Genomic DNA, 20526 nt, shown 5'->3' on the forward strand with positions numbered 1-20526 from the left:
TGGAAATGTGCAGATGGTTTCCATGATGTGACAACGAACAACCTGTATAAAAAGTGGCCAGAACTTGCAAGTAATTGGAGGTAACGTTTCATTGCCCAGATGGGTGATTACCTTTGTGTTGCTCAGAGTGACCTCCCTAAACAATCTAAAACCAAGCTGAGAAAATGTGATTTTTCTGTAGTCTTCCTCGCTGACCTCTGCTGTCAAATTAGAAAATAAGTAAATTCATCAGGGTGTGTTTGCTTTATTCAGAAAGTAATGTTTTCCTTTGGCATATTATATTTTATTTTGATGGCTAATGGTCCAAATTATTAAGAAAAAAATATAAATTTTGCAAATTCCAATTCTCTCGTTAGAGCCTGATGAGTAGACTGATCTGGGCTCTTCCAGCTCCCCTGTCACAGAGGCATGGAGTGGAGCAGGGGATTTTTTTTAAACCTGATATTCAATTTTTAGATGGTCCCTAAGGATTTCAGATCAGGTCTGTCTGTAGGCCTTTCTTAAACAGGGATTGAGCTGAGACTAGAGAGGTAAACCCCAAAAATGTTTGCTAGCCTGTCCCTGTACACTGCAATACGCCTCAAGAGTGAAAGACGACACAATTTCCTTTCACTTTGAGATTTGTTTTGGAGCTTTAGTCTTCCTTTTGTTTTCTAATTTGAAAAGTCCCTGGCTGCATTCACACAAAACTCTCCAGAATTTGCCACAATTTATCTAAAGGAATAAAGGAATTATTTTCCCACAATCTCTTTTTCCTACCCAGCAATTAAAATTTCTGCCATCCTTCTGCAAGTCAAGTGCAGGGCCTTTTGAGCCTGACAGCAAAACTTCAGCCTTAGAAGTCATTTAAAAATCCTTAACTTCCTAGATATTTAGCTGCTCTTTTTTGATTCTATACATTTCAAAAACTTCAACTGTCTTCTGTACCCCCCAGGTGTGAAGTCAGTGATCTTCAAGGCATAGTCAGTGCACAGCGATACCCCATCCCCCTCGCTGCTCCTGGGATTAAAACCTGGGATGACAAAATACATCCAGCAGTTACCACCATGTTGCTTCCCTGTGGAAATCACATTTTTTTACCTTTGCAGTTGCTGGACAGAGATCAGTCCATGTATGGAAATTCAGCACGTGGTCTTGGGAGTAATATGCAGCTTCATCCCGCTGATGTGGATGGTGCCTTATGATCTAAGCCAGTTGGAATTGCCATTCCTGGGGATTTGACTCAATTTTCCTATTTGTATTCCCGTGGACGTTTGACACATGCGTACTACAGAAAGGTTTATCAACTCTGAAGCAATCAGAACAGAGGATTTGTAATTTACTACCAGCTTTGCCTTGTTATACTTTTCCCCTTTTTCCTTTTATTCCAGTGATTGAAAGTAACCAAATTTCAATTAATTGTAAAGTTTTGAGAGAATTAGGCTAATCATTTTCAAAGCGATGTCAGAGGGAAACATCTCAGCTGTGGCAATCACTTTGTTGCTGTGTGGTGGTTGTCTTAGAAACTTCCCTAAGATGAAACTTTTGTGCAAATGAAGGAACTCGGTTTTTTAAGAGCTCCGTAAAAGGAAAGATCAGAGGTGTCGTTTCTGTACTCTTCTCATCCAACATCACTTCACAATGAATTTGTTTTCACACATTATTTTCCTTTGGATTTCTCCTTTGTACTCCAGGCCTGATCCAAAGCTTATTTCAGTCAGTAGAAAGATTTCTACTGACTTCAGGGGAACTTGCCTCCATAGGAAGGAAAAGGCATCAGAGAGTCCCTCCTGTTGGCGGTGGCGGCCCGCAGGCTGCCAGGACTCGCATCCTGCCCCACCAGCTGCTGCCTCCCTGCCTCTGTGCTGCCTGGCAGCAGCCTGCCAGGTTGACACATGCTGAATTATGCTTCCTCTTCTTCTCTGAGTTTTCCTCTTCTTCAGAAGAGGTCTCTATTTTGCAGTTTCTGTCCTCAAAACAGTGCTTTTTTTCTTTCAGCCTCGTGACATTTACTCTCTCTCAAATTGCATCAGGTAAAAAAAAAACCTATCCACTCTTTGCCAAGTAACTCTTACATAAAAGCAAAAAGAAAGATACTGTAGCCTTTGTACTAATAAAATTACATTGTAATGTTTTCATTTAAAATCAATGGGGCTGAAATCTTCAGAACTGAAAGGGTGGAAGCAAGTGTAGGATTTGCTCCACCAGTGTCTGTGATACATAATCTTGCATGTCTTAGGTGAATCTTCATATCTCCTTTAGGAAAGTTTTACCAAATGCTAAGTAAAGGTAGTCAGGATCGGGACCATAATGTCTAGCAGTTCTGAATAATGTAAATGAATATATCTATATAAAAAAAAAATGTCTAAAAAGTCATGAAGCATCACCATGGCTCAATGCTGGGCTCATCATATTCTTTTCAAGTGTTAAGGAGTTAAGTTATTCTTCAGAGGAGTCCTCCAGGGCTGCATTTATTACAGGGACCAGCTAGTATGGAGTTCAAAGCATAAAACTATAAGCAACACTTATAATTCACAAAAAAAGCCTTCTTAAAGAAAGAGCAAATATTCAGAGTGAGCTCTGCGGTGCCTCTACATTAATGTCTGCTGTATAATGTACACTTTAATAGGCAGGTGTTAATGAGCAAGGTCTTAAAGACTGATCTATTCTCTCAAGATAATGGCTGCTTCAGAAATAAAACCTTTTAACCTAAACAGAGTGAAAAAGCTTAAACCTTGACTGTATGTGCAACTGCAGCCTGTCTGGGGAAGAATAAACCCAGAGAGTAGCCCACTGCTGAAAGCTTAACAGATTTATATAATGCAGAAACCAGGAGGTATCCAGGATGCTGAACATCACAATTCTGCTGAAGTTGTTAATGAATCGAGTTATTCACTTTCTACCAGGCAAACTCGGACAATCAGAACAATTGTAACTGATCTGATATATGTAGATTGTGTTGGTTTGCTTTTCCTTTCAAGGGTACTTTTGAATCCAAACATGTAAAGATCATTTTCACATAACTCCTTTAAAAATGAACCACTGCAAATCCCAAATGCATGTCACTACAGCAGAGCTTGTGTAGGTAGGGCAACAGCCACAATTCATCATGAAAAGCAGGTGTGAAAGGCAGAGAAAAAACATAATCAGAATGAAAAATGACCAGGGTTTGTTAGCAAAAATGTTATTGCTAACTTAATCAAAACATTATATTTTTATTCCCATTTTTATGTGGGTTTCTTCTTATGTCCCCTTTAGTAATCTTGGTTATCTGAAGAAATACTGAATAACCTAGCCCTTAGTAATAACAGACATAATACGTCTTCCATCTACATAGTTTCTTTAATTCTGAAGGATTCTCAAGAGATTCATCAACTTTACAAGCCATATATAAACAAATAATATACAAATTATGTTTGCCTGGACTATCACTACTGTCCCTGATCACATCCTTGAAAAAAAAAAAAAATCCCTGCCTTTACATCAAGAAGTCTTAAAGCAGAATTTCTGAAGTACAAAATCTGCATGACCAAAGGGTTAATAAAATATGTTGCACTGTAGAGGAAGAAAACAAGATTGTAGACAGTGCTCTGAGTGCAAAGCTGTCTTCCTTCCGTGATAATAAAACAAACAAGGTGATTTCAGCACAACTAATTGTCAGAGATAAGAATCAAATGTCAAGAAGGGAGGTGAATCCAGAGCTCTGCTGCGAGTCTGACACGCAGAACATGTTAAACACCTTACCTGCATTAGCAGCTGAGATGCTCCTTAGCACAAATGAGATCAGAACAGAGAGATTAAGCCTCATTTGCTTAGCAAAGAACTGTGGATGTGGTTTGTATCTAAAATACTCAAAGTCAAAAATGCACTTCAATAATGGACCAAAAAAAGAAAGGTTCAATACACTTTCCCCACAGGGTTTGCCTGCTTTGGAGGAAGTCTTTTACCCAACTCCAGAAACAAAGAGAAACATAAATCAGAGAGCTGTGTAAATAAAGCATTCACAAATGTATGTTTTCTATCATTAGCCAAACCGCTCATTGTTGCAAGTAGTCCTAGGAGTACCATTTTATCAGAGCCTAAGCAACATATTTGTACTACACAAGCCTTCAATAAGTACTTATTAAAGTCAACTATACAATGCATTAAGTGGAAACCATTTATAAATATAATCTGAGAGTTAAATGCTATTAGTCATTTTGAAAGTATTGATAGAGCCTCTTATTAGAATGATTAGAGATATTACTTATCCAGCCACTTACTCAGGAATGAAAGAGTGTGGTGGAACAGAATTAGGGCTGCTATGCTCAGTAAAACCTTTACTATTACGCAAAATTTGTCTACACGTTGGATGGCAGGTTTTGAGTCAATGATTGTATTCCCAATATGTTCAATGCATGCAGACTAACCCCAGGTATAGCTCTGGTTTAGCTGTTCAGTTTAGGACATTCAGGAGAAGCACTGCATTTGCCTACACATCTCAGGGGTTATACAGTAAGGTTTAAATATTATAAGTGAGCAATGTATGAACTGAAAATAATTCTAATTTTTAATGATGTTTCTGTCTCTTCCAAAGCCAACTGCTATCAGGTAGGGAGGAAAACAGCATTTTCCTGGACTGTCTTGGAGAATTTTTCTTCAAATGCAATGAAAAGAAACAGAAAGTTAAAATAAAAGTTACAAGAAAACACAGCAGGACTGTGAGGAACAGGGCAGGAAACAGCAATTCCCTATGGACTATGAAATGGAAAAGGCTTACTAATTCATAAACTAAAGGTGTCTGTGCTTTAAAAGAGAAAACTTATGGGACCTGCGCTTCAATTTTTCCATTTTATTAACCATATGTTATGCTGTAGGCATGTTCTTAAGTCTGGAATTCACTCACTTTCTCAGCTTTGTCTTACAATACCTGCCAACACCTTGAAATAAGAGCATTACGCGGTGACAGTATCCACTGGTGAAGGCTCACGTCTGTGGTGGGAAAATTCATTTCATGTTCTGTGGGGCTGGCAGGGAGGAAAGGAGTGAGACGGTGTGGTGGGTTGACCCTGGCTGGAGGCCAGGTGCCCACCAAAGCCGCTCTATCACTGCCCTCCTCAGCTGGACAGGGGAGAGAAAATATAACGAAATGCTCGTGGGTCGAGATAAGGACAGGGAGAGATCACTCGCCAATTACTGTCACAGGCAGAACAGGCTGGACTTGGGGAAATTACCTTAATTTATTACCAATCAAACCAGAGTAGGGTCATGGCAAATAAAAACAAATCTTCAAACACCTTCCCCCCACCCCTCCCTTCTTCCCAGGCTTAACTTTACTCCTGATTTTCTCCACCTCCTCCCCCCAGCAGCGCAGGGGATGGGGAATGGGGGTTGCGGTCAGTTCATCACTCCTTGTCTCTGCCGCTCCTTCCTCCTCAGGGCAGGACTCCTCGCACTCCTCCCCTGCTCCAGCGCGGGGTCCCTCCCATGGAGACAGTCCTCCACGAGCTGCTCCAGCGCCAGTCCTTCCCACGGGCTGCAGTTCTTCACGAACTGCTCCAGCGTGGGTCCCTTCCACGGGGTGCAGTCCTTCAGGAACAGACTGCTCCAGCGTGGGTCCCTTCCACGGGGTCACAAGCCCTGCCGGCAAACCTGCTCCAGCCTGGGCTCCTCTCTCCACGGGGCCACAGGTCCTGCCGGGAGCCTGCTCCAGCGCGGGCTTCCCACGGGGTCACAGCCTCCTTCGGGCATCCAACTGCTCTGGCGTGGGGTTCTCCATGGGCTGCAGGTGGATGTCTGCTCTACCGTGGACCTCCATGGGCTGCAGTGGATGTCTGCTCCACCGTGGACCTCCATGGGCTGAGGGCACAGCCTGCCTCACCATGGCCTTCACCACGGGCTGTGGGGGAATCTCTGTTCCGGCACCTGGAGCACCTCCTCCCCTCCTTCTTCACTGGCCTTGGTGTCTGCAGAGCTGTTCCTCCCACATATTCTCACTCCCCTCTCTGGTTGCAGTTGCGCAGGTTTTCCCCCCTTCTTAAAGGTGTTATCCCAGAGGCGTGACCACCGTTGCTGATGGGCTCGGCCTTGGCCAGCGGCGGGTCCGTCTTGGAGCCGGCTGGCACTGGCTCCATCGGACATGGGGGAAGCTTCTAGCAGCTTCTCACAGAAGCCACCCCTGTAGCCCCCCAGCTACCAAAACCTTGCTATGCAAACCAAATACAGAGGGAGCAAGAAAAGGGAAATGGAGCGGTGATGAAAAGGGAAGAAAAATAGGTTCTCTCAATACTCTACTGATTATTTTCTCTTTGTTAAAGAGCTATTATTATCATTATTGCTATTATTGTACTGTGTTGTAATAAGACCAGTATCCTGCTGTGACCCTAGAGCAACTAGGTGAGGTGCTCTCCATTCACATGCACCTTCTGTCTACTGAGAATAGTGTTTGGAAATAGAAAAAACACATGGAATATAGGAAGTGTTGTTATCACCTTTCTACAGGCAGAGACACAGAATTAAGTGCAGACAGAATAGAGGAAAGGGTGGTAGCAGCATGAATCAACTTCAAGTCTCCTGGGTCATAGTCTTGATGCTTTCCCTATGACAGTTCAAAATGTATAAAATTTGCTAGTGATGATTTCCAAGAGGAGGAAGGATTATTCTTTACCTGCCATGTTATTAAATTCTTCCATAATCATCACTGCTACAGAGCAGAAGCTTGCTAAATATATCCTTAGCCTGACCAGCTGTAGCAGTTCTTATGTTCTTAATGTTGCTTAAGACTGATAGGATCAGAAACAAGATATTTCTCTTCTGTTCAAACCATTATTAATTTTTAACTCTAACTTTCAAATGGACCATATGATGAGATTATAAACTGTTTTAATTATTTGAATTCTGCTTTCTAATTTGTATCTGAGATATAATTGTGGAGTGCTGTATTACCGCTAAAGAGGAACTGTTGCACGGGATATGAATGGGAACAGCTACAGGTGATACCTCAGTTCTTCAGAAGGTGATTTATGAAGCCTTCTGGACAAAGTAGTGTTAGCAGTAAAAAGAAGCTCTCCGGGGAAGAGTAAAGCCAGAGCAGAGAGTGGAGAATTGAAAGATGCAGTAAAGAAGATTATTTCACTTAATTATGCTTCTCAGTTCAAGGACTGGTTCCCTCCACTGATGGCAAGACACCTACACTGTAGTGCAGGGAGACAGGGGCACATACGGCATCTGCTGTTTCCTGTGGGTATGTCTTTAAAAAAATACAGATATGGTTCCTCAGAGTACCTGTGAGATGTCCTGGCTTCCTAATTTATCTTTTTATCCAGATGGCATATGACTACCTAAATGTATAGAAAATTCCTGACAGTGGAAAGGTCTTTGGTTCAGCAGAGAAAGCTGCAGCAAGATTTAGTGTTTGCAAGCTGAGGCTGGGTGCAGTTGCGTCTGAAATGAAGCAAATAGCCCTAATGATGTGAGCAAGCACTGCCTGGCATTTACCGCAGAATGAGGAACATATTTTGATAAAACGTGGTTTAGAAGTTGTTACACCAAGACTGTGCCTTTCGGAAAGGGGACTTGTGGTTAGGCTGGTGTGGGAATTGTCAGGTGCCTGCGCTCCACCAAAAAGTGGGCATGTGTTTTGTGGAGCACTCTGCACTGCTCCAAAGTGTACCTACTTAACCAAAGCAAGACCTGTGTGCATTTAAACTCTGTCCCAAAATATGCAACACCCTCGATAAAGCGTTTTCAGCCCTTCATACCTCACTATCTGCACCACATTTGTGGGTCTAGTTCTGGCATAAGACATTGCTCAGCAGTAAAAGGAGTTGTCTTTAGCATATTGCCTTACTGGTTTACTGTTTTCATTTTAGAAAGTCTGAATTTAAAGTCTTGGACAAAGTATATGGCAACAAAGTTTAGACAATAAGTTAAATAATTGCATTGCCAATTAGAAATATTTTTAAGTGTTTTTATGCATTGTCTTGCATGATTAAACATTGCTGTGACATTTAAAACTGTTAATGTGTGCTTCTTGTAAAAGTTTGCTAGTTAAATGCAAATCAAGACCTTCAGGCTGAATTGTAACTAATTATTCAAAATACTACTATTACTAGGTGAGAGTAAATTATATGAAAACTAAAATGTTGAACGGATATCTAAATTTTATACTGTATAGCTCTCAGAGATCTCCATGAACATAAATTTATAGTATTCAATATTGCTGGATATACTGTAATTGCATTGTGATAATTTTGGAGCAATAATGTTCCTATTCCTAATAGCAGGGGAGCAATAAAAAACATGTATTTCAGGTGGTCACATTTGACATGTAACATCTACCTAGTAAATAAGGGGTGAATTTTATGAGCTGTGCTGTAGTGGGGAGAGTGGGAAACAGTCTTCATCCTGATTTTATGGGACTGGATCAGTGTCTGAGTACTGTCAAAGCTCCTTGCAAGGGTGACCCTAAAAACTTCAGACCAGGGTATGGAAAAGCATTCTCACTATGAGGAGCAGCTGCGACTTTAATATAAATTTAAGACAGCTATATAGAGATGGATTTATACTATTTCGAACTTGACCTTGAGTGTGTACATAATCTTCAGCACTTATTTTCACTCTGTGAACCACAGTCACCTTTCCAGTGGCCCACAGACTCATGGCCCGGTGGCTTTGAATGGCTAAGGGAAAGCAGCAGAAATTGGGCTGAAGTCACCAAACGTCAAAACCTGGTGAGATTTAACTGAGTTTAGTCAAAAAAAAAAAAAAAGTAACATTCCCAAAGACCTTAACATTTCCAATTCCACTAGCTGAAAAGACAATCCTTAAAATAATTTTAAAATGCCCCTGACAAATATTCAAGGAACTGTGAACTCTTCAGTTACAGAGTTTAAAAATTCTTCACTTTTTAGCTTTCTTTAGTTTACATAATTTTTATTCTGTATATATCTAAAAGGAAACAGGGGTTTCTGTAAGAAGACACAAGCCCATATTTATGTGTCAATAGCAAAGGCAGGCTAAGTCTAATTACAAGAGAAATTTGAGTGATTTCCATATGTTAATGACAAATCCTTGCTTTTTGCAGTATTGCAAAGCTGATGGAGAAAATGAACTGACATAATCCAATTTCATATCAGGAGCTGTCTTATAATTTTAGAAAAACAACATTTACTAATCTGTTAAGTAAGTCACTGATATGATAAAAATTATGCTTAATATGATAAGACTTCATTTTGCATTAAAGTCTCCCCTATCACATCAGGGAATTCTAGTCTCACTAACACTCTCCAGAAGCCTCACAATTTAAATGACTTCAGGTTAAGTAAAACAAGATATTCTTAATGATTTTACAGCCATTTCGGTACAGCAACATTAGAGTTATCAGCCAATCCCTCAGCAAACAGGTAATGTGCTCAGCTAAGGAGCAAGACATGAGTTAAGCCAGCTCTCAGACGATGAGGATGGGAAGGTGGCACTCGGGGCTGGAGGCCACCTGTCTGCGACAGCCCTGACCTTCAGCTCAACTTGGGTGAAGTCCCTTAAAAAGATAAATTGTCCCCTATGGTTTTAACGGAAAGACAGGCAAAACATAACGGATCTGAGTTTGTCTTGAAATGTGGAAACTTTTTATAACCAGAAACCGGTGCAATATTGTCCAGATATTAACAGGCAGTTTGTGCTGGTATTTTCCACACCTGACAAACGGGACGTATTATGGGGTATGAGTTTGCTATGGGGATATCGCCAATGTTTTTCTTGTTTACATATAGGAATTCATTTGCTTCAGACCCATAGTCTTTTATTTCCACATTTGCTCTTTGGCAAGGAGCTGGCACCATATGCTTTGGAAAGGAGTAGATGTCTGCAACACACCAATTTGGGATGCTAGCCACTCCATCTTCATTCATAATCGTTAAATAGGTGGCTCTAAACCCAGATGCATGAGGCTTCTTGGCTCTTGTAAAATTTTCTAGCTAAATATGCTCTAAATATACGCATGTCTTCTTATTAAAGTATAAAAAGATAAAATAGTATCACTATATGCTGAACGCTTTTGTTAACCCTATCAATGACCAGCTTTTAGAATCCAGCCACATTTTTTTCATCAATAGCATTCATGACAATTAATTTCACTAACTAGTCATGCACTATGTGAAAACAATTCCTTCTTATCCACCTAGGTTATGTGGCTGTTCAATGATCCCTCATTTGTACAGTGTGAGACAGTGAGAACATTTTCTCTGCCATCCATTATTTGACATAATGCCTCCACTTTTTCTGTGTCCAAAGTGAACAGCCTTGCTTTTTCAAATGCCTTGCTAATTCCTAATCCCTATCACCATGCAGAAGTTGTTTCCATAACTAAAGAGGAAATATTAGCAAGTGGTCAGCAAACCTTTATTCCGTGCACCTGCTAGGTTAGTTATCACCTTTTTCCATAAATTTATGTCTGTAATGAAAATTTATGTTATGCCTTATCCTATATATCCTTCTTACCTATGCTTCCCATCAGTGATGCCAGCAAATATCCTGCTGAAGATATGAGGAGGGACACTCACCTAGGAAAAGAATAATAATAAAAAAACTCAGGCAGGCTAAAGGAGAGCTTTACTTTGAACTCCGACACAGGGGACCAGAACCACCACCCCTACGCCAGCCATGCACAGCTGGGAGCAGTCAAACCCTTTGGCATTTCTGCCAGAGCTGGTGCCAGAGCCGGGCTCTCGCTGTACAAACCCGGAGGACCAAAGCAAAGGGGAAGGTTTATGCAAACTTGCGGCTGGGAAAGGCAGACGCCACACAGCTGTGTCTGTGATATATTTCTTTTTGTAGGTATCTGTCAAACGAAGCTGCTGAGAATTGTGAAGGTTATGTTAGATTACGAAAATGAGATGGGAGATAGTAGTCACTCTCTCGGATAAATAAGTCATAATTCCTCCAAGAGAAAGGAGTCTAAGAATAACTCAACCTAGAGCTCAGAAAGGGAAATGCTAATGAGTTTAAATCAAAGCTTATTTGCATGCAAAAATGCAAACTCTTTAAGTATTAGCTTTGTAAGCTGTACAATAACCTCTTGGAGACACTAGTAATGTGTTTGGTTTCAGTAGAAGATGCTGGGCTGCCAGCCCTGAAGCCCGAAGGGCTGTTTACTCGGATAGAAGACGCGTCAGCATCGTCAACGGTGCAAAATGCTTCCTCCGGCTGCACAGGCGCTGCTGCACCCCTCGGGCTGGGCACCTCCGAGTCGCGTTGCGTCTCCCTCCATATTTATTGCAAACAAATCTGGTCTCTGCCATTTGTTTACCCTTGTATTCTGTCTTCCTGCCTTGGTATGCATTTTTAATTAGGTGCACTCCAGTTCTTTCCCTGCTTGCTCGCACTTTAATTTGGGAAGCACAGTTTTCATTAGCTCTGCAAATATCCACTGTTCTTTGCAAAGTCAAATCTATTACTTCCAAAATAACCTTGCTTAGTCCTGGTTATCAGTTATACCAATAATACTGTGCTCTCTAATTAGTCCAGCTGTTAACTGTTCAAATTCACATGACTTAGCTGTATCATGTAGCTCTGCATCAACATGATCAATGCTCTCACTTGGCAGATATTTTCTTGCAGGGAAAAGCGGCTTTTCCAAGCTCCTGGAAGAAGTACAGGTTTGGGTTTTTTCTTTAAATTTCAGAATGATTTTGTCTTGCAGTTTGCGCTTTTCTTCGTAATCCCACTGTAATATACTGCCTATTTCTAACGCCTCTAAACCTGTCACCTGGAACAAACAGAGGATTTCTCTGTATTCACTATCTCTTCAGAACTACTTGCTTCCAATGAAGAACACAATCTTCCCTTCCAGTCCTGGGTCACGTTCAGCTCCTGGCTGAGGGATTCAGGTGGCTTCATTTTCTGCCAGAGGTTTACTTGCTCCTGACACCCCGTAACGACTCAGTGGTGCGCGGGTGTACTGAGGAGATCGGGGGGGTTATGCTTTCTGGCTCCAAGAGCCCGGCAAGCAGTAGCATAAGAAAATGGACCTTCCTTTCTGCTGGAAACTTCGGATACAACTGATGAAGGACCCAGCACAGGTCTTTCACGATTGCAAGGCTTTATGTACATTTTCTATTTTTAAGAGCATTCTCAGAAATCAGTCTTTTGTGTTAACTTCTCTACTCTGAGCATCAAAGATTAGTACAACCTCTCTTATGGACCATTCAAAAACTCTCGCAGACTATTTCAAAATCTGAAGCTTTTATTAAACTATTAAATTTTGCCAGATTGATTCAGTGAAAAGAAACTGAAAAAAACCAGTAAAGCACGAGGTGTGTCCATACGTTTTGCAGTAAATTCAACATTATTTTTTAATTGTTAGCTTCAGTGTTTACTTTCTAAATGTATTTTCATCTTTGTAAAGATGTTCAAGCAAACTTTCAAGTAGCAAAGGGTATTTAATTTTGGATTTAAATGGAACATTTTGTTCAACCCGGAAAGAAAGCTTAATTATTATTTTTAAGTCTGCCAAAAGCTTAGACAAATTTTCATGTCATGTTGACTGAAACATTTTTTAAAAATTGAAAATAGACTACAAAATTTTTTCCAAAGCTGTACCTACAATTATTCTTTTCAGTTAGAAATAAGATGCAGTGTAAACGTGCATAGGTGGATGGCTATGGCAGAGGGAGGTTAATTCTCATCCCTTTTCCATCGTCATATGGTATCACAGATTGAGAACAGATCCACTGGTCTGAGCAGAACCTGTTCACAAAATAAAGTGTTGCTGGCTGTGAACATATGCTCAGCATTTGTTCCTAAATAAGTAAACCCTCCAAAATGAAGTCATAGGCAGCTTTTGCTGTTGCTTGCAGAGGAAACGGGCAGATTGGAAACCCCTGTGCAGACCCAGGGCACAGAGGGAAAGGCGAGTGAAGGGCCTCTGACTGCTCTGCATGTGTGCAGGACAAGTTAACTTTCAAGAGCTCCTCATATGAAATTACCTGGTGGAAAAGTTAAACCAGAATTGAAAGCAAATGCACTTACAGTAGCAAGGAGAATTTTGGTTGCTATTACAATGCGTTATCACCCTCTTTAAACTTGTTTGAAACAATCTGAGAGCATAAAGCAGTGTCTTTGCACATTTCCCTATTGAAGTTTTTTCAGATGATGTTCAACAGCACCAAAGATAAAGGTTTGCCTTGCCTTTGATGTAGCCAGGGAGTCTGATAGACTTCTCAGATGATTTGCAAAACAGATCTAATTTTAATTTAATTTTTAAAGATGAGTCCAGCGGTATCCCATGAAGAAGTGAGGTTTCAGCCAGACCCGTGGTGCAGAATGACAGGTCACCATTCACTAATCGAGTCCTCTCCAAAGCCTAAGGGTCCATCAGCAGTGTTTAGGACACTTTAATAAGCATTATTTATATATTTGTTAAGATTATAATTTTCTCCGTGGCAGTATATATCTCTTTTAACTTTGATTTACTATGACAAGCAGGAAAAGATGAGTTACTGCTCTAACTTAAACAAATACCCAAAAGCTTGAATACTCATCAGAGACTATGCAGGCCACAGGGGATTCCTCCAGTCTGGTGGAAGACAGGCGAAAGCTGTTTTCCAAGCCTGTCAGGTAAAAGCAGGGGGCTTGCTTTGGCAGGGCAGAGCCCCCTCCTCACCACCCTCTCCTTTCCCCACAGCGCGGAGCATCCCAGGCGCCAGGCGCAGAGCAGGTTGGGGCAGCATCACACTGGTGGGTGCTTTTATTTGGGTAGAACCAGACCTCCTGAGCTCCTCTTTCCCAAGGTCACTGTGGGAGATGGTTTAGACAAATCCACGTCAGAATTTGGGCCAGCTCAAGGCTCCGGCATGCGTAGAAATATTTAAAATTTTCAGGAAAAATGTGCAGAAGTGCTCTAAAAAGAGTTGGATACAAAAGTGTCAGTTAAGAAACCAAATCATCGTAACTCAACTGAGCTACAGCCAGGTAAAAAATAGGAGGTTTTCAGATAAAGAATTTGAGAAAAACTTGTAGGTGGAAATACATTGAGCTTAGGCAAGAGAAATCCATGCACAGAGATCGCAATGTGTATAAATGATTGCTGAAAAGGAAAGAACAGTCGTAATATTTCAGATAATTTATTTATACCAAATAGTTTAGGCAGGACCAAAGATGTACTATTCTCTCCTCTATCTAGAAAAATGTCTTGAAAAAGCTTTATTATACAATATTAAAAACTTTTGAATAGCAGGCTGGCCAGCGGTTTCACATCTTTCCCAGTCCACAAAGAGACCTTGATAGTTCATACAGAGACCCCTAAACTCTATTCTGGGTAATGAAGGTCTTCAGCCCAAGCTATGCTGATGATTTGTATCTACAGTTGCTAATTGTCCTTCAGGCATTACTGCTGCTACCTGCCTGCTCTCGGGGTCTAATCCAGCTCTGACAAATCTTCCTGAGACATCTCTATGGAAGGTAGAGAAATTAGGGACTGTCAGTGGCAAGTTTACAGAAATACAAAAATAAGTGCTTGGGCAATTTTAGAACTTCAGTGATGTTAAGCTCAGCTTCAGATATCAAATTAGCAAAAGTAAATATTTTCTCTCTTTTCTCTCTAGACTATTCTTTCTACAATAAATAATGCATTGCATTTACATTCAAGTATTTCTTTTTGCATTAGCCTAGGTAGGGGGTAAAACAATATTTGCTGCAACATCTTGCTAGAGCTGCTAGAACGTTACCCTTGCAATAAATAAATAAATAAGTGAATGAATAAATGTATATTAATTGCAAGCCTGATCTTCAGCAGTGACACACTGGCTTTGTAAACAGACTTTGCACTCAAGTTCGGTCAAAATTTAAATCCAGGTTTGTAACTCATTCTCACTTCACTTCCTGGAAAAAAATGCATGAAACCACAATTTTCCAGTGTAATAAGATGCAAGTTCCATTACCTTGCAAGAACTATGATCCAGCTAGATTTCAGATTTTTAATTCCTTACCTGCAGCTACACACATATTTAAAAAATCTGCTAATGCTTCCACCTTAGGTAGGATTCTTAAGGAAAAATTTCAGTAGATAACATTTGTACGTGTTTTCTTGCAGAGACTCCTCAGGTTATGGCTGCATAATCATTAGGTTCCGAGAAAGCATCTGACATGAGAGAATGGCTGTTCTCCAACAGTTTCAATTTCTTTCAAATTCCCACTCTTTACGTGGGTCAGAGTGCTTTACGCTTATCTATTTGAGTCTGTAAAGACCTCTGGTGTCATCTCCTCCTATTTCCCACTGGACCAAGGCAAGAGATAAGAAAGTATGCTTTCTCCTTTGCTGTCCTTCAGGATCAAAGGTTTTAATGGCTGTGATTTGGATTGCGGAGCAGAAAAGTGATTTATGAATCTAGAAAGCAGAAAATAGGATTTCAATTATTTGTAGATAGTATATAGATTTTTTATGACTGATCCTAATAAGCCCTTTTTAGCATTTGACAGGCAGAAGTGTGTGCATTTTTACCAAGGAAATCAAATGGGGGAAAGGAAAGTAATTTGATTACACTTGGTGGGAGGTAGTTGACTAATGGACACGTAAAGGACTGTATTGTAAATTGGACTAGGTCAGGTACAAGATGTAGGCAGCTAAATGGCAGCTCTTGTTACTCCTACTTTCTCTGCCTTGGAGAAGACTGCAGAAGCCACTGTGGAGGCTCTTCCTACTATATAGGAAGAAAATTAGGCACCTGAAGGTCAGGTATACCCTGCATCTTTCAGGCAGAAATAATATATGTGTATCTGTTTGCAGCACAGAGGAACTTGCATCTGACTGCTGAGCAGGAAAATTCATAAAACAAACAGGCTCAGCAGGTCTGTAGAGAAATCTGAGAGCATAAGCAAAGTTTAAACTCCAGGCCCTTCGACGCTCATTCAGGGCTGCAGCAAAGTACCTCTTTTGAAACAGGGTCTTTCTTTAAGCCCCAGTGGGTGGTAGGACCTTCATCCTGGGCTCCTGCCACTGGGCGTAGACATGCACTGGAGTTGTCTTTGACAGCCCTTTGTGGCTATCAGGTCATCATCCTGTCATCATAAGCAATTAATTTTAAAAGGTCTATCTGTAATGTTTTTTTCCTGCTGCCATGTACAGAGCTGTGCCCAGGGCTCCTAAGGCAATCCTGCAACCCCTTAGAGCTCAGGTGTGTTTGAGCAGAGTCTGTAACTCAGACCCAAAGCTGTACTCACTAGTGCTAAATGTTCATGGTCTCCTGGCTGGGGAAACATTTCCTTACTGAAATCAGGCTCCAGGGTGGCAAAAAGTTGGGCACTTTCCAAACTGATATCTAGGGCTGGAGTGAGGAAGACACCATAAGCTGTAGGATTTGGGGCATCAGCTTTTAGCAATGGTGATGGATACACCCCACCGTTAGGGAGGGTGATAAGCTATGCACAACTAGCAAACAGCTCAAAGGAGTGAGCATGGAGATACTTTTTTTTTAAAGATATATCTTTGCTCTTCATACACACCCACACAGAAGCAAAATGCCAGCAGGGACAAGTTGTATTTCTCTTTTATGTAAGATAGATGCTTCTGTGGTCCCTGTTACCTAAGCATCTCAGCTCCTCCTAAATCTGTCATTTATTTCACAGTACCATATTAAATTGATATTATGGGGTATGGATGTATCAAGGGGCTGAATAACACAAACAAGTCCACATGGGGGGTCCGGAATCCACGGAGCAGGGAACTGGTCCCTCATTTTCTTCATTTCCTGATGATAAGAAAATACTTTCCTCTGTATTTTCATCCTTCTCCCAAGATCAGATCAGCTTCTGCATAAGCACAAATGCTTCAATTTCTTCCTACTGTTTTCTCTGAAAACTTCACATTTTATCCATTAACTTTACAATTTTGAAGTTTATTTCCTCTAGAGGGGCAAGATTATGTGCTTCTTTTGTTGTGTACCCCGTGACATGAAAACAAATTATTTTGCTTTGCCATTAATTTATCACACTGTTACCCAGAAATACTTTAGTGTTTCATTAAAAACAAAACTTGGGAAAATGTCAATTCATAAATACCTTCGTAGCCCTCAGAGTGACAATACACCTCTTGGAATAAAATGATAATGCTTTTACACCACACATTAGTGTCCATAATTTGGTACTTTATGGGATGTATTGTGGAAATAGACCTTTTTACTCAGAAGAGTTCATCTTTATGATGTTCTTTGTGTAAGGAAATAGTGGAGGTACCGGTTAGCAAAGGTGGCTTTTCTGCAATGTCCCAGTGAGGACTGTCAGCCTCGGCAGTGTAAGCACAAGGCTTTTGAAATATGTCTCCAGCCAGACTTGGCAATACCCCTGCGTTCATTAGTAAACCAAAGGAATCATTTCCAAAGGTGTTATAAATATCCAGTATTACACAAAGCCCTGCCTGTATTCCAGCCTTCGTAATAGGGCACTTTGTCAGTCAGTTGCAGAATAAACCTTTGAGTATCATCGTGTGCGAGCTTAGTAAAAGCTGTTTGTGTTTTCTCCAGACAACTTGGGAGATAAGGCTTGTGACTACTAAATCATGTTAGTCTAATACATTTATTCTTCTCTTATGAGAACGCATATCCTTGTATATAGTTTCAGACATATAAAGTAGTGGTGGTAATAAACAGATGTGTTATATTGGTCCAACTAAAAGTGCTGAGGAGATAGGTAAATAAAAAGAAAGATACAGGAGATGGATGCAGTAGCAAAAGCTAAGGGACCCTGAGCATCCGTGCTCTGGCAGCATATGGCTTTATTGCCGGTGGCATTGTTGATAGACTCTATTTGCCTGTAAAAATACAGGGGGGGACTTCAACCACCCTGACATCTGCTGGAAAAGTAGCACAGCAAGCTATAGGCAATCCAGGAGACTCCTGGAATGCATTGAGGATAACTTCTTAAGCCAGGAAATAGACTGCCCTACCAGAGGGGATGTGATACTGGACCTGTTGATCACCAACTCAACTAATCGGTGACATCAAGACTGGAGGCAGCCTGGGCTGCAGTGATCATGCACTGGTGGAGTTCACAGTCCTGAGGGATATGAGTCAGGCAAAGAGTAAAGTCAGGACCCTGAATTTTAAGAAAGCAAAATTCCAGCTCTTCAAGCAGTTAGTCAATAGGACCCCATGGGAAACTACCCTCAGGGACAAGGGAGCAGAACAGAGCTGTCAGATCTTTAAGGATGCTTTCCATAGACCGCAAGAGCTCTCAATACCCAGGTGTAAGAAACAAGGAAAGGAAGGGAAGAGACCGCCATGGATGAGTTGAGACCTGCTGGTCAGACTAAAGGGCAAGAAGGGAAATACACAGGCAGTGGAAGCAGGGACAGGTATCCTGGGAAGATTATAAGGATGCTGCCCAGTCATGTAGGGATGAGGTCAGGAAGGCCAAGGTGCAGTTGGAGCTGAACTTGGTAAGGGATGCAAAGAATAATAAGAAGGGCTTCTACAGGTATGTCAGCCAGAAAAGGAAGGTCAAAGAAAGTGTAACCCCCTGATGAGCAAGACTGGCATACTGGTAACAACGGACGAGGAGGAGGCTGAGGTACCCAACAACTTCTTTGCCTCAGTCTTCCCACACCCCTCAAGTGGACGGACCGCAAGATGGGGACTGGGGGAGCAAAGTCACGCCCACTGTAAGAGAAGATCAGGTTCATGACCACCTGAGGAACCTGAATGTACATAAGTCTATGGGACCCGACAAGATGCATCCCAGAGTATTGAGGGAATTGGCTGATGTGGTCGCCAAGACACTCTCCATGATATCTGAAAAGTCGTGGCAATCAGGTGAAGTCCCTGGTGACTGGAAGAAGGGAGACATTGCACCCATTTTTAGAAAGGAGGACCCTGGGAACTACCGACCTATCAGCCTCCCCTGTGTGCCTGGGAAGATCATGGAACAGATCCTCCTAGAAGCTATGTTAAGGCACATGGAGGACAGGGAGGTGATTTGAGAGAGCCAGCATGGCTTCACCAAGGCCAAGTCCTGCCTGACAAACCTAATGGCCTCTGTGATGGAGTGACTACATCAGTGGACAAGGGAAGAGCTACGGATGTCATCTATCTGCACTTTTGTAAGACCTTTGACATGGTCCCCCACAACATCCTTCTCTCTCAATTGGAGAGATATGGATTTGATGGGTGGACTGTTTGGTGGATAAGGAATTGGTTGGATGGTTGCATCCAGAGGATAGTGGTCAACGGCTCAACGTCCAGTTGGAGATCGGTGACAAGCGGTGTCCTCAGGGGGACGAGCACTGTTTAATATCTTCATCAATGACATAGACAGTGGGATCAAGTGCACCCTCAGCAACTTTGCAGATGACACCAAGCTGAGTGGTGCAGTTGACACACCTGAGGGATGGGATGCTATCCAGAGGGACCTGGACAAGCTCAAGAAGTGGCCCATGTGAACCTCATGAGGTTCAACAAGGCCAAGTGCAGGGTCCTACACCTGGGTCGGGGCAATCCTCAGTTTCAATACAGGCTGGGGGATGATGTGATTGAGAGCAGCCCTGCGGAAAAGGACTTGGGGGTACTGGTGGATGAAAAGCTGGACATGAGCCAACCATGTCCGCTCGCAGCCCAGAAGGCCAACCATACCCTGGGCTGCATCAAAAGCAGCGTGGCCAGCAGGTTGAGGGAGGTGATTCTGCCACTCTGCTCTGCTCTGGTGAGACCTCACCTGGAGTACTGCGTCCAGCTCTGGGGTCCTCAGCACAAGGAGGACATGGAGCTGTTGGAGCGGGTCCAGAGGAGGGCCACAAAAATGATCAGAGGGATGGAACACCTTTCCTATGAGGAAAGTCTGAGAGAGTTGGGGTTGTTCAGCCTGGAGAAGAGAAGGCTCCAGGGGGACCTTATAGCAGCCTTCCAGTACTTAAAGGGGGCCTACAAGAAAGATGGCCACAAACTTTTTAGCAGGGCCTGTCACAATAGAACAAGGGGTAATGGTTTTAAACTGAAACAAGGTAGATTTAGACTAGATACAAGGAAGAAATTTTTTACAATGAGGGTGGTGAAACACTGGAACAGGTTGCCCAGAGAGGTGGTAGCTGCCCCATCCCTGGGAACATTCAAGGTCAGGTTGGACAGGGCTCTGAGCAACCTGATCTAGTTGAAGATGTTCCTGCTCATTGCAGGGGGCTTGGACTAAATGACCTTTAAAGGTCCCTTCCAATCCAAACTATTCTGTGATTCTAAATGATGGTGTACAATGCTGATCTGACAACCCTTTATGTAAATACTTAAGAAAATATTTGGGGGCAAAACCACTTCAATCTCTGCAGTCCTTAAGCCTGAAAGGAACTTGCCATGAGGCTTGCTCTTCTCTAGGTAATTTTCTTTTCACTACCCTAAAGGAAGAACTATTAATAAGACATGAAATCTTTATTGTTTTTGTGTCAGTGCTGGAGAAGAGGCTCCTACACAATATGCTTATTAAGAGGTAGGTTTTTCTTATGCTGCTATGTCAGGTTTTAGTTTTTTGTTTGCGTTTTTTTGTTGTTTGTTGAGTTGTTTGGCTTTTTTTAATGTAGATTTTGTGGAGCATGTT

This window comes from Ciconia boyciana, chromosome 11 (genome assembly GCF_034638445.1).
Source record: "Ciconia boyciana chromosome 11, ASM3463844v1, whole genome shotgun sequence".
Taxonomy (NCBI): Eukaryota; Metazoa; Chordata; class Aves; order Ciconiiformes; family Ciconiidae; genus Ciconia; species Ciconia boyciana.